General features: G+C 40.4%; 3 non-coding genes across 3 annotated transcripts in view; all 3 read left to right on the top strand.

The window, feature by feature from the left end:
- Positions 1–4,361: 4,361 nt before the first annotated feature.
- On the top strand, positions 4,362–6,284 carry LOC135267546 (small subunit ribosomal RNA). Its single transcript, XR_010335961.1, has one exon. It is a non-coding gene; the product is annotated as a small subunit ribosomal RNA (ribosomal RNA).
- A 2,058-nt stretch (positions 6,285–8,342) lies between these two features.
- LOC135267541 (5.8S ribosomal RNA) lies at positions 8,343–8,499 on the top strand. The gene has a single exon (XR_010335956.1). It is a non-coding gene; the product is annotated as a 5.8S ribosomal RNA (ribosomal RNA).
- Positions 8,500–8,975: 476 nt separating this feature from the next.
- LOC135267549 (large subunit ribosomal RNA) overlaps positions 8,976–10,000 on the top strand; it is a 4,037-nt gene continuing 3,012 nt past the window's right edge. The window contains exon 1 of the ribosomal RNA XR_010335964.1: positions 8,976–10,000. This exon is cut by the window's right edge and continues 3,012 nt beyond it. This is a non-coding gene — a ribosomal RNA (large subunit ribosomal RNA).

Below are 10,000 nucleotides of genomic sequence, written 5' to 3'. Positions count from 1 at the left end.
AGAGAGAGAGAGGAGGAAGAGTAGAAGAAAGCCAGCAAATTTATTCGAACGACATACTTCGTTCTACGGACTTAGCACATAGCTCTCGCCTAGCACATAGCTCTCGCCTAGCACATAGCTCTCGCCTAGCACATAGCTCTCGCCTAGCACATAGCTCTCGCCTAGCACATAGCGCTCGCCTTGCACCATTCACTGCTTAATAACTACTGCATATAATAAAGTCACGATTGCTCATGTGGTAAAATAGTCTTGACACAATCATTTTGTTTAAAGGTATGCAACCAACATTACACAAAACGCGCGCTAAAGTTGCCTAAAACCACGAAGTACTACGTATACTTTAATTGTAACGCAACTGGTTTCACAGTAAACGTGTATGAAAATTGCCTATATTCAAGAAGTACTACATTTGTTTAAATATTGTATTACTGTTACGAAGTACGACGTTTAAATATTATGAATTATTTTAAGTTGTATATAAAATCATAGCTATTTTTGTAAATTAATAATGCAACCCGCAATACACCAAATGTGTATTAATATTGCCTAACTTGTACGAAGTACAACGTTCATTTAAGTGCATTAAGTATGGTGCTCTGTGTGATGAAATACGACGTTCATGTGACCATAAAGTAACAAACGAAGTACGGCGCTCACAAATGCAGCACTCAAAATTATTGTTTCATTGCACGACGTTTGCTTTGTTTCTGACTGCGACGAAATGCAGCGTTCATTTGACTTTGTACATAGTACAGACGAAGTACGACGTTTGCGAAGTACGGCACTCAAAATCGTGATTTTCATGTACGACGTTTATTTGCACGTCCTGCCGACTGCGACGGAGTACAGCGTTCAATTGACTTTGTACATAGTACAGACGAAGTACGACGTTTGCGAAGTACGGCACTCAAAATCGTGATTTTCATGTACGACGTTTATTTGCACGTCCTGCCGACTGCGACGGAGTACAGCGTTCAATTGACTTTGTACATAGTACAGACGAAGTACGACGTTTGCGAAGTACGGCACTCAAAATCGTGATTTTCTTGTACGACGTTTATTTGCACGTGCTGTCGACTGCGACGAAGTTAAGCGTTCATTTGACTTTGTACATAGTACAGACGAAGTACGACGTTTGCGAAGTACGGCACTCAAAATGGTGATTTTCTTGTACGACGTTTATTTGCACGTGCTGCCGACTGCGACGGAGTACAGCGTTCAATTGACTTTGTGCATAGTACAGACGAAGTACGACGTTTGCGAAGTACGGCACTCAAAATCATGATTTTCTTGTAAGACGTTTATTTGCAGTTGCTTCCGACTGCGACGAAGTACAGCGTTCAATTGACTTTGTACATAGTACAGACGAAGTACGACGTTTGCGAAGTACGGCACTCAAAATCATGATTTTCTTGTAAGACGTTTATTTGCAGTTGCTTCCGACTGCGACGAAGTACAGCGTTCAATTGACTTTGTACATAGTACAGACGAAGTACGACGTTTGCGAAGTACGGCACTCAAAATCATGATTTTCTTGTAAGACGTATATTTGCAGTTGCTTCCGACTGCGACGAAGTACAGCGTTCAATTGACTTTGTACATAGTACAGACGAAGTACGACGTTTGCGAAGTACGGCACTCAAAATCATGATTTTCTTGTACGACGTTTATTTGCACTTGCTGTCGACTGCGACGAAGTTTAGCGTTCATTTGACTTTGTACATAGTACAGACGAAGTACGACGTTAGCGAAGTACGGCACTCAAAATCGTGATTTTCTTGTACGACGTTTATTTGCACGCGCTGTCGACTGCGACGAGGTTTAGCGTTCACTTGACTTTGTACATAGTATAGACGAAGTACGACGTTTGCAAAGTACGGCACTCAAAATCGTGATTTTCTTGTACGACGTTTATTCGCACGTGCTGCCGACTGCGACGAAATGCAGCGTTCATAGTACAAACGAAGTACGACGTTCACAAAGTGATGAAGTAAAACGTAAACAATAAATAATATAATAATTTTATTTGTGTTGTATATAATGAAAAAACAGCAAATTTTTTTGCAAATTACGTATCTGTAAATAAATGTAAACATTTAGCAACTAATCAAAATTGTTTTTTTTGCCTAGATATTAAAGTAAAACATAAAAATACATTAAATTTATAAAATGCAACCCGCAGCACACTAGATGTGCATTAATATTGCATAACCTTTACGAAGTACGACGTCCAAAAATATTAATTTTTTTTTATATTGAGGTTAAAAGTGAGAAAACATAAATTAATAATAATGCAACCTGCAATACACTTAATATGTACTGATCTTGCATAACCTTCACGAAGTACTACGTTTAAATATAAATTAATATTATTGTGACCCGCAATACACTAAATTTGTATCAATATTGCATAACCTACACGAAGTACGACGTTCAAGAATATTAAAGAATTTTATTTGTGTTGTATATAATAAAAAAACAGCAAATTTTTTTGCAAATTACGTATCTGTAAATAAATGTAAACATTCAGCAACTAATCAAAAGTGTTTTTTTGCCTAGACATTAAAGTAAATCATAAGAATACATTAAATTTATAAAATGCAACCCGCAGCACAACAGATGTGCATCAATATTGCATAACTGTTACGAAGTACGACGTCCAAAAATATTAAATTTTTTTTTATATGAAGGTAAAAAGTGAGAAAACATAAATTAATAATAATGCAACCTGCAATACACTTAATGTGTACTGATGTTGCATAACCTTCACGAAGTACTACGTTCAAATATAAATTAATATTATTGCGACCCGCAATACACTAAATTTGTATCAATATTGCATAACTTACACGAAGTACGACGTTTAAAAATATTAAATGTTTTATTTGTAGTTTGCATATAATAAAAAAAAAAACAAATTTTTATGTAAATTACGTATCTATAAATAAACGTACACATTTAACAATTAAATAAACATAGTATTTTGGCCTAGATATTAAATTAAAACATAAAAATGCATAATATTTATTAAAATGCAACTTGCAATACAGCAAATGTGTATTAATATTGCATAACCTTTACGAAGTACGACGTTCACGAAGTACGTCGTTTACGAAGTGCGACGTTTACGAAGTACGTCGTTTACGAAGTGCGACGTTCACGAAGTACGTCGTTTACGAAGTGCGACGTTCACGAAGTACGTCGTTTACGAAGTGCGACGTTCGCGAAGTACGACGTCTACACATTAGGGCACTCAAAATTATTGTTACGTTGTACGACATTCAGACGTTCCAACTGCGACTAACTACAGCATTCATTTGACTTTGCACATACGACGAACGAAGTACGACGTTTACGAAGTACGGCGCTTAAAATAATTTTGTTTTTATTAATTAATTATTTTTTTTAAAACAAACGTTTTTATAATTAAATTTTATAATGGTTTAAATATAAAATATGACTTTTTAATATTATCAATATTTAAAATATTTTCTCCCTTTTGTGTGTATGCCTTATAGTTATAGAGCTGTGCGCTTCGGTAGACGTCGCCTGTGGAGCTATGTCAGTGGAGCGGTGCGCACATCCAATACCGAGCGGCTGCCTCGATCGGTGTCGCGCTGGTATACATATGGTAGTGGTGTGTGTCGATGCGTTGAGTGAGGCGATATGAACGGTGTAACGGTTTAGTCGAAGTTTATCATAAATGACGACGACAAAACGACCGATTATGTATACGTTCTGCATTTGCTTCCAATTTATCGACGTTTATCGCACATTTCCGCTATCGAATTCGAATAGGGCTTTGCTTGCGAGATTGCTTTATTTTGTGATTTTGTGGCTCGCCCAGTTCCCCACAGCGAGATTGCGGATGCGGCAAAACGTATTCTCTTACGTTGGCGGTCCTTATGCAATCAAACTTTGTTGAACTAACAAATGTTTGTGATTTAAACAAACAAAAATAATAAATGCGTCAACTCTCTAATATCCGAGCGAGAATATTTATATAATATTCGTAACGTTTATGGATTCGAAAGAATTTCATAAATTCACGTCGCATTCAATCTTGCGAAGAGTGAAGAGAATGTTTGAACTTTTAAATCGGCAAAGGTAAAAAATAATATTATAAATATTATTATTATGCCTTTATTGACCGATATATGTGTTGTGGTGTTTAACGACTACGACGACGATGATGACGATACATTTATCTCTATATCGTACGAAGAAAAGAAGAAACAGCGTGGCGTTACTTTCTTATATGTTAGATTGTTTCGCACAAACGCGCATATTCTTCATCTTTATAAACGATGATGATGAGTATTTTATTCTCTCGTCTGTCTCAAAAAACACAAAAACACAGTTCCCTGGTTGATCCTGCCAGTAGTCATATGCTTGTCTCAAAGATTAAGCCATGCATGTCTCAGTACAAGCCAAATTAAGGTGAAACCGCGAAAGGCTCATTAAATCAGTTATGGTTCCTTAGATCGTACCCACATTTACTTGGATAACTGTGGTAATTCTAGAGCTAATACATGCAAACAGAGCTCCGACCGGAGACGGAAGGAGCGCTTTTATTAGATCAAAACCAATCGGTGGCGGTTTCGCCGTCATCGTACAACTTGGTGAATCTGAATAACTTTGCGCTGATCGCACGGTCTCGCACCGGCGACGCATCTTTCAAATGTCTGCCTTATCAACTGTCGATGGTAGGTTCTGCGCCTACCATGGTTGTAACGGGTAACGGGGAATCAGGGTTCGATTCCGGAGAGGGAGCCTGAGAAACGGCTACCACATCCAAGGAAGGCAGCAGGCGCGCAAATTACCCACTCCCGGCACGGGGAGGTAGTGACGAAAAATAACGATACGGGACTCATCCGAGGCCCCGTAATCGGAATGAGTACACTCTAAACCCTTTAACGAGGATCAATTGGAGGGCAAGTCTGGTGCCAGCAGCCGCGGTAATTCCAGCTCCAATAGCGTATATTAAAGTTGTTGCGGTTAAAAAGCTCGTAGTCGAATTTGTGTCCCGCGCCGCCGGTTCATCGTTCGCGGTGTTAACTGGCGTTTCGCGGGACGTCCTGCCGGTGGGCTTAGCTCGAGAGGGCGGCCCAACTCAATCCCGCCGCGGTGCTCTTCATTGAGTGTCGAGGTGGGCCGGCACGTTTACTTTGAACAAATTAGAGTGCTTAAAGCAGGCTAAAACTTCGCCTGAATACTGTGTGCATGGAATAATGGAATAGGACCTCGGTTCTATTTTGTTGGTTTTCGGAACCCCGAGGTAATGATTAATAGGAACGGATGGGGGCATTCGTATTGCGACGTTAGAGGTGAAATTCTTGGATCGTCGCAAGACGGACAGAAGCGAAAGCATTTGCCAAAAACGCTTTCATTGATCAAGAACGAAAGTTAGAGGTTCGAAGGCGATCAGATACCGCCCTAGTTCTAACCATAAACGATGCCAGCTAGCGATCCGCCGACGTTCCTCCGATGACTCGGCGGGCAGCTTCCGGGAAACCAAAGCTTTTGGGTTCCGGGGGAAGTATGGTTGCAAAGCTGAAACTTAAAGGAATTGACGGAAGGGCACCACCAGGAGTGGAGCCTGCGGCTTAATTTGACTCAACACGGGAAACCTCACCAGGCCCGGACACCGGAAGGATTGACAGATTGAGAGCTCTTTCTTGATTCGGTGGGTGGTGGTGCATGGCCGTTCTTAGTTGGTGGAGCGATTTGTCTGGTTAATTCCGATAACGAACGAGACTCTAGCCTGCTAAATAGGCGTATTTCGACATCCCAAATGCCGGCTGGAGCCGGGTTCGCCCGGTCTCTATGTGCGGTTTTTACTGTCGGCGTACAAACAATTCTTCTTAGAGGGACAGGCGGCTTCTAGCCGCACGAGATTGAGCAATAACAGGTCTGTGATGCCCTTAGATGTTCTGGGCCGCACGCGCGCTACACTGAAGGAATCAGCGTGTCCTCCCTGACCGAGCGGTCCGGGTAACCCGCTGAACCTCCTTCGTGCTAGGGATTGGGGCTTGCAATTGTTCCCCATGAACGAGGAATTCCCAGTAAGCGCGAGTCATAAGCTCGCGTTGATTACGTCCCTGCCCTTTGTACACACCGCCCGTCGCTACTACCGATTGAATGATTTAGTGAGGTCTTCGGACCGGTGCGCGGTGGCGTTTCGACGTTGCCGATGTTGCTGGGAAGATGACCAAACTTGATCATTTAGAGGAAGTAAAAGTCGTAACAAGGTTTCCGTAGGTGAACCTGCGGAAGGATCATTAACGTGTAAATGTTGTTGTTTAGTTGTCACACATACACACACATTTTGTCTGTGCTGATCAACAAAAAACACACATACATACACTATTCGTATGATGATCAATTCTCATACAAAATTCTTTATTATGCGTCGAACGGAAAAGCAACAACGGGTCGTCTTGCATTAAGCGGATCTGTTGTTACGTTTTTCGATTTATTTTATAAATCGATTGTAAACGTGCCGTAAACGACGTTTTCAAAGAATTTTTTCGAACATTAACACGAATCAATATTGTCGAAAGATGGTTATGTGCTAACGTTTTATTATTGCTTTCGCAGTGCCGGTCTTAGCGTATTTCCATCATCGTATTCGCTTCGAAAAAAAGTACTAATACACAGTGGTGGTGTATAATTAATGTGCAAGAGATGTTGTTGTTGTTGTTGTAGTATTTGTATATGGTTGGAGTTATTTATAATAACAAACAAGAATGAATGAATGAATAATAATGGTGTCTGCCAATACGATCGTACTTTATGTACACGACTAAAACTTTATACATACAAACCATAATAATAAATAAACTCGAAACAACCAACAACAAAATTAATACGCTACTGTACATACAAATACACATTTATACATACCATCATTTTACTTAACCGATGGTGAGTGATGTTTGAAAAATAAACGCTTAGGCTTACGGTTTTGTAAGCCAGTCTTTGCGTATTTTCTTCATCGTATTCGCTTCGGAAAAAAGAAAATAAAGATGGTGTATAATTAATGTGTAAAAGAGATGTTGTAGTTGTAATTTAATTTGTAAATGGTTGGAGTTTATTAATAAATAAAAGGGGCTGTCTATTCGTCTGTACTTTATGTACAAGACTAAAACTTTATACATACAAACCATAATAATAAATAAACTCGAAACAACCAACAACAAAATTATTACGCTACTGTACATACAAATACACATTTATACATACCATCATTTTACTTTACCGATGGTGAGTGATGTTTGAAAAATAAACGCTTAGGCTTACGGTTTTGTAAGCCAGTCTTTGCGTATTTTCTTCATCGTATTCGCTTCGGAAAAAAGAAAATAAAGATGGTGTATAATTAATGTGTAAAAGAGATGTTGTAGTTGTAATTTAATTTGTAAATGGTTGGAGTTTATTAATAAATAAAAGGGGCTGTCTATTCGTCTGTACTTTATGTACAAGACTACAAAAACGTTTTATAACAATAAAAAGCTCGAAACAACCAATAACAAAATATACTACTACTATACTACTATACATACAAACGCACATTTATAAATACATAAAATCAATTTACTTTATCGATAGTGAGTGATGTTTGGAAAAAAACGCTTAGGCTTACGGTTTTCGGGTACCTGGGTTCCGCATGCGTCGAAGTAATAATTTACTTTAACGACGCGACGAACCGTAGGAATCTAAATAAAAAAGTTTATTAACTTTTTTAGATTCTGTGGGTTTTAAATGATATACGCCCGACTGACGAAGGAACGTTTTGCACTGCCTGTGCTTTTCTTTTGATTCGTTTTTATGTCGACGGACGTTCTTAGAATGCCCACCAAACGACGTATCACACAAAACACCCTACAATTGTATTGTTTGGTAAATATTGTTGTGATTAAGTTTGTAGCTGTGGCGTTTGTTTGAAGAAAACGTCTGGTTTTTCGACATATTTTCTATTTAATAAATATACATAATGCTTATCGCAAAAGGAGCAGAGTTTTATAGACAAAGTTGATAGAGAAAAAAAACCTAATAGATATATATACGTATTTATAAAACGTTAATATCATCGGGTTATTCTTTATGTAAACTTAAACTATAACTGCATACTCTTTTCGATAAGTAGAAACAAATGCCACTTTAATTAAATAAAATATTATAAAATATAACGCCGAACGTTTCTTTCGATTGGTCCGTTTCTCACATATACATCACAATTGTAATAACCTTAAGTAGTTATTTTTGTTGTTGTGTGATGATGAAACGATTTCGATGTGGAACGGTGCGTTATGTAATAATATTTTAAATTTGTTTGAAAAGATTACCCTGAACGGTGGATCACTTGGCTCGTGGGTCGATGAAGAACGCAGCTAATTGCGCGTCAACTTGTGAACTGCAGGACACATGAACATCGACATTTCGAACGCACATTGCGGTCCTCGGATATACTGTTCCCGGACCACTCCTGGCTGAGGGTCGTGTCAATTTCAAAGACTGCTCGGTTTTTGTCTTAAACACAGCGCACAATGTTGTGTAGACAATTACGTCGGAGCGTGTTGGGTGCAAATATGACGCGTTACTATAATTGTTAATTGATTGTCGGTTGTCATAATAAAATATTATGCAACGTAGACAACAATAAAAACAATATAAAAAATAACGCGGCATCCTAAAACGCAATAGCGGCTGACATTCTTATTAGTTTGTTGGTACAAGTTGGTTTAGACGTAGCACGTCCGATATTAAAAAGCAGCCACAACGCTTAAATTTCGAACGAAGCGATCGTCGTGTCCGAGACGTTAAAGTTGTTTATATGCATATTTTATGCACTATAATTAACAACAACAACATTCTCGCAACGACGTCAGATCGATGTTTGAAATTGTTTGGAGGCAGCCATATAAACGGAATACGTGTAATTATCGTCTGACAAAATAAAGGCAAATTTATATTTGCGACCTCAGAGCAGGTGAGACTACCCGCTGAATTTAAGCATATTATTAAGCGGAGGAAAAGAAACTAACTAGGATTTCCTTAGTAGCGGCGAGCGAACAGGAAAAAGCCCAGCACTGAATCCCGCGGCCGAAACCGGACGCCGGGAAATGTGGTGTTAGGGAGGATCCGTCATCCCGAGATTGTGCGACGCGTCCAAGTCCATCTTGAACGGGGCCACAGCCCATAGAGGGTGCCAGGCCCGTAGTGACCGTTGCCGATAACGGGAGGATCTCTCCTCAGAGTCGGGTTGCTTGAGAGTGCAGCCCTAAGTGGGTGGTAAACTCCATCTAAGGCTAAATATGACCACGAGACCGATAGCGAACAAGTACCGTGAGGGAAAGTTGAAAAGAACTTTGAAGAGAGAGTTCAATAGTACGTGAAACCGTTCAGGGGTAAACCTGAGAAACCCGAAAGGTCGAAAGGGGAGATTCAGCGTGACTCGATAGCGGCGCTAAATGATCGTGCGACGAACGGCGTACGCGTCGTTCGCGCCTTTTGTTTATGCGAACCGAAGTCGAACGCGTGCACTTCTCCCCCAGTAGGACGTCGCGATCCTTTGGGTGTCGATCTAAGGCCCGCGGTGGAGCCCGTTCGAACGGTTCGCCGTTTCGGACGAACCCGCGGTGTTTCCCGGTCGACTCGCTCGAAGGTATGCATATGGCGCCGGGCCGCTACACAGTTAGCGTCCGACCATTGGCAAGCGCGTTCGTTTATGACGGTAATCGCACCTGGTGTCGGTTCTGTCTACGAATGGCTGTTCGCCAATGAGTTCTCGGACAGACTCGGTTGAAACGCCGATCTGCGACGCTATAGCTTTGGGTACTTTCAGGACCCGTCTTGAAACACGGACCAAGGAGTCTAGCATGTGCGCGAGTCATTGGGACATGACTAAACCTAAAGGCGCAATGAAAGTGAAAGTTCGTCTTGCACGGACTAAGGGAAGATGGGCGGCCGTTACGGCTGTCGCCCCGCACTCCCGGGGCGT

The sequence above is a fragment of the Tribolium castaneum genome, unplaced genomic scaffold (genome assembly GCF_031307605.1).
Source record: "Tribolium castaneum strain GA2 unplaced genomic scaffold, icTriCast1.1 ptg000050l, whole genome shotgun sequence".
In the NCBI taxonomy this organism is placed as follows: domain Eukaryota; kingdom Metazoa; phylum Arthropoda; class Insecta; order Coleoptera; family Tenebrionidae; genus Tribolium; species Tribolium castaneum.
Note: the sequence above shows the minus strand (reverse complement) of the source record. Positions and strands in the feature narration are given on the sequence as shown.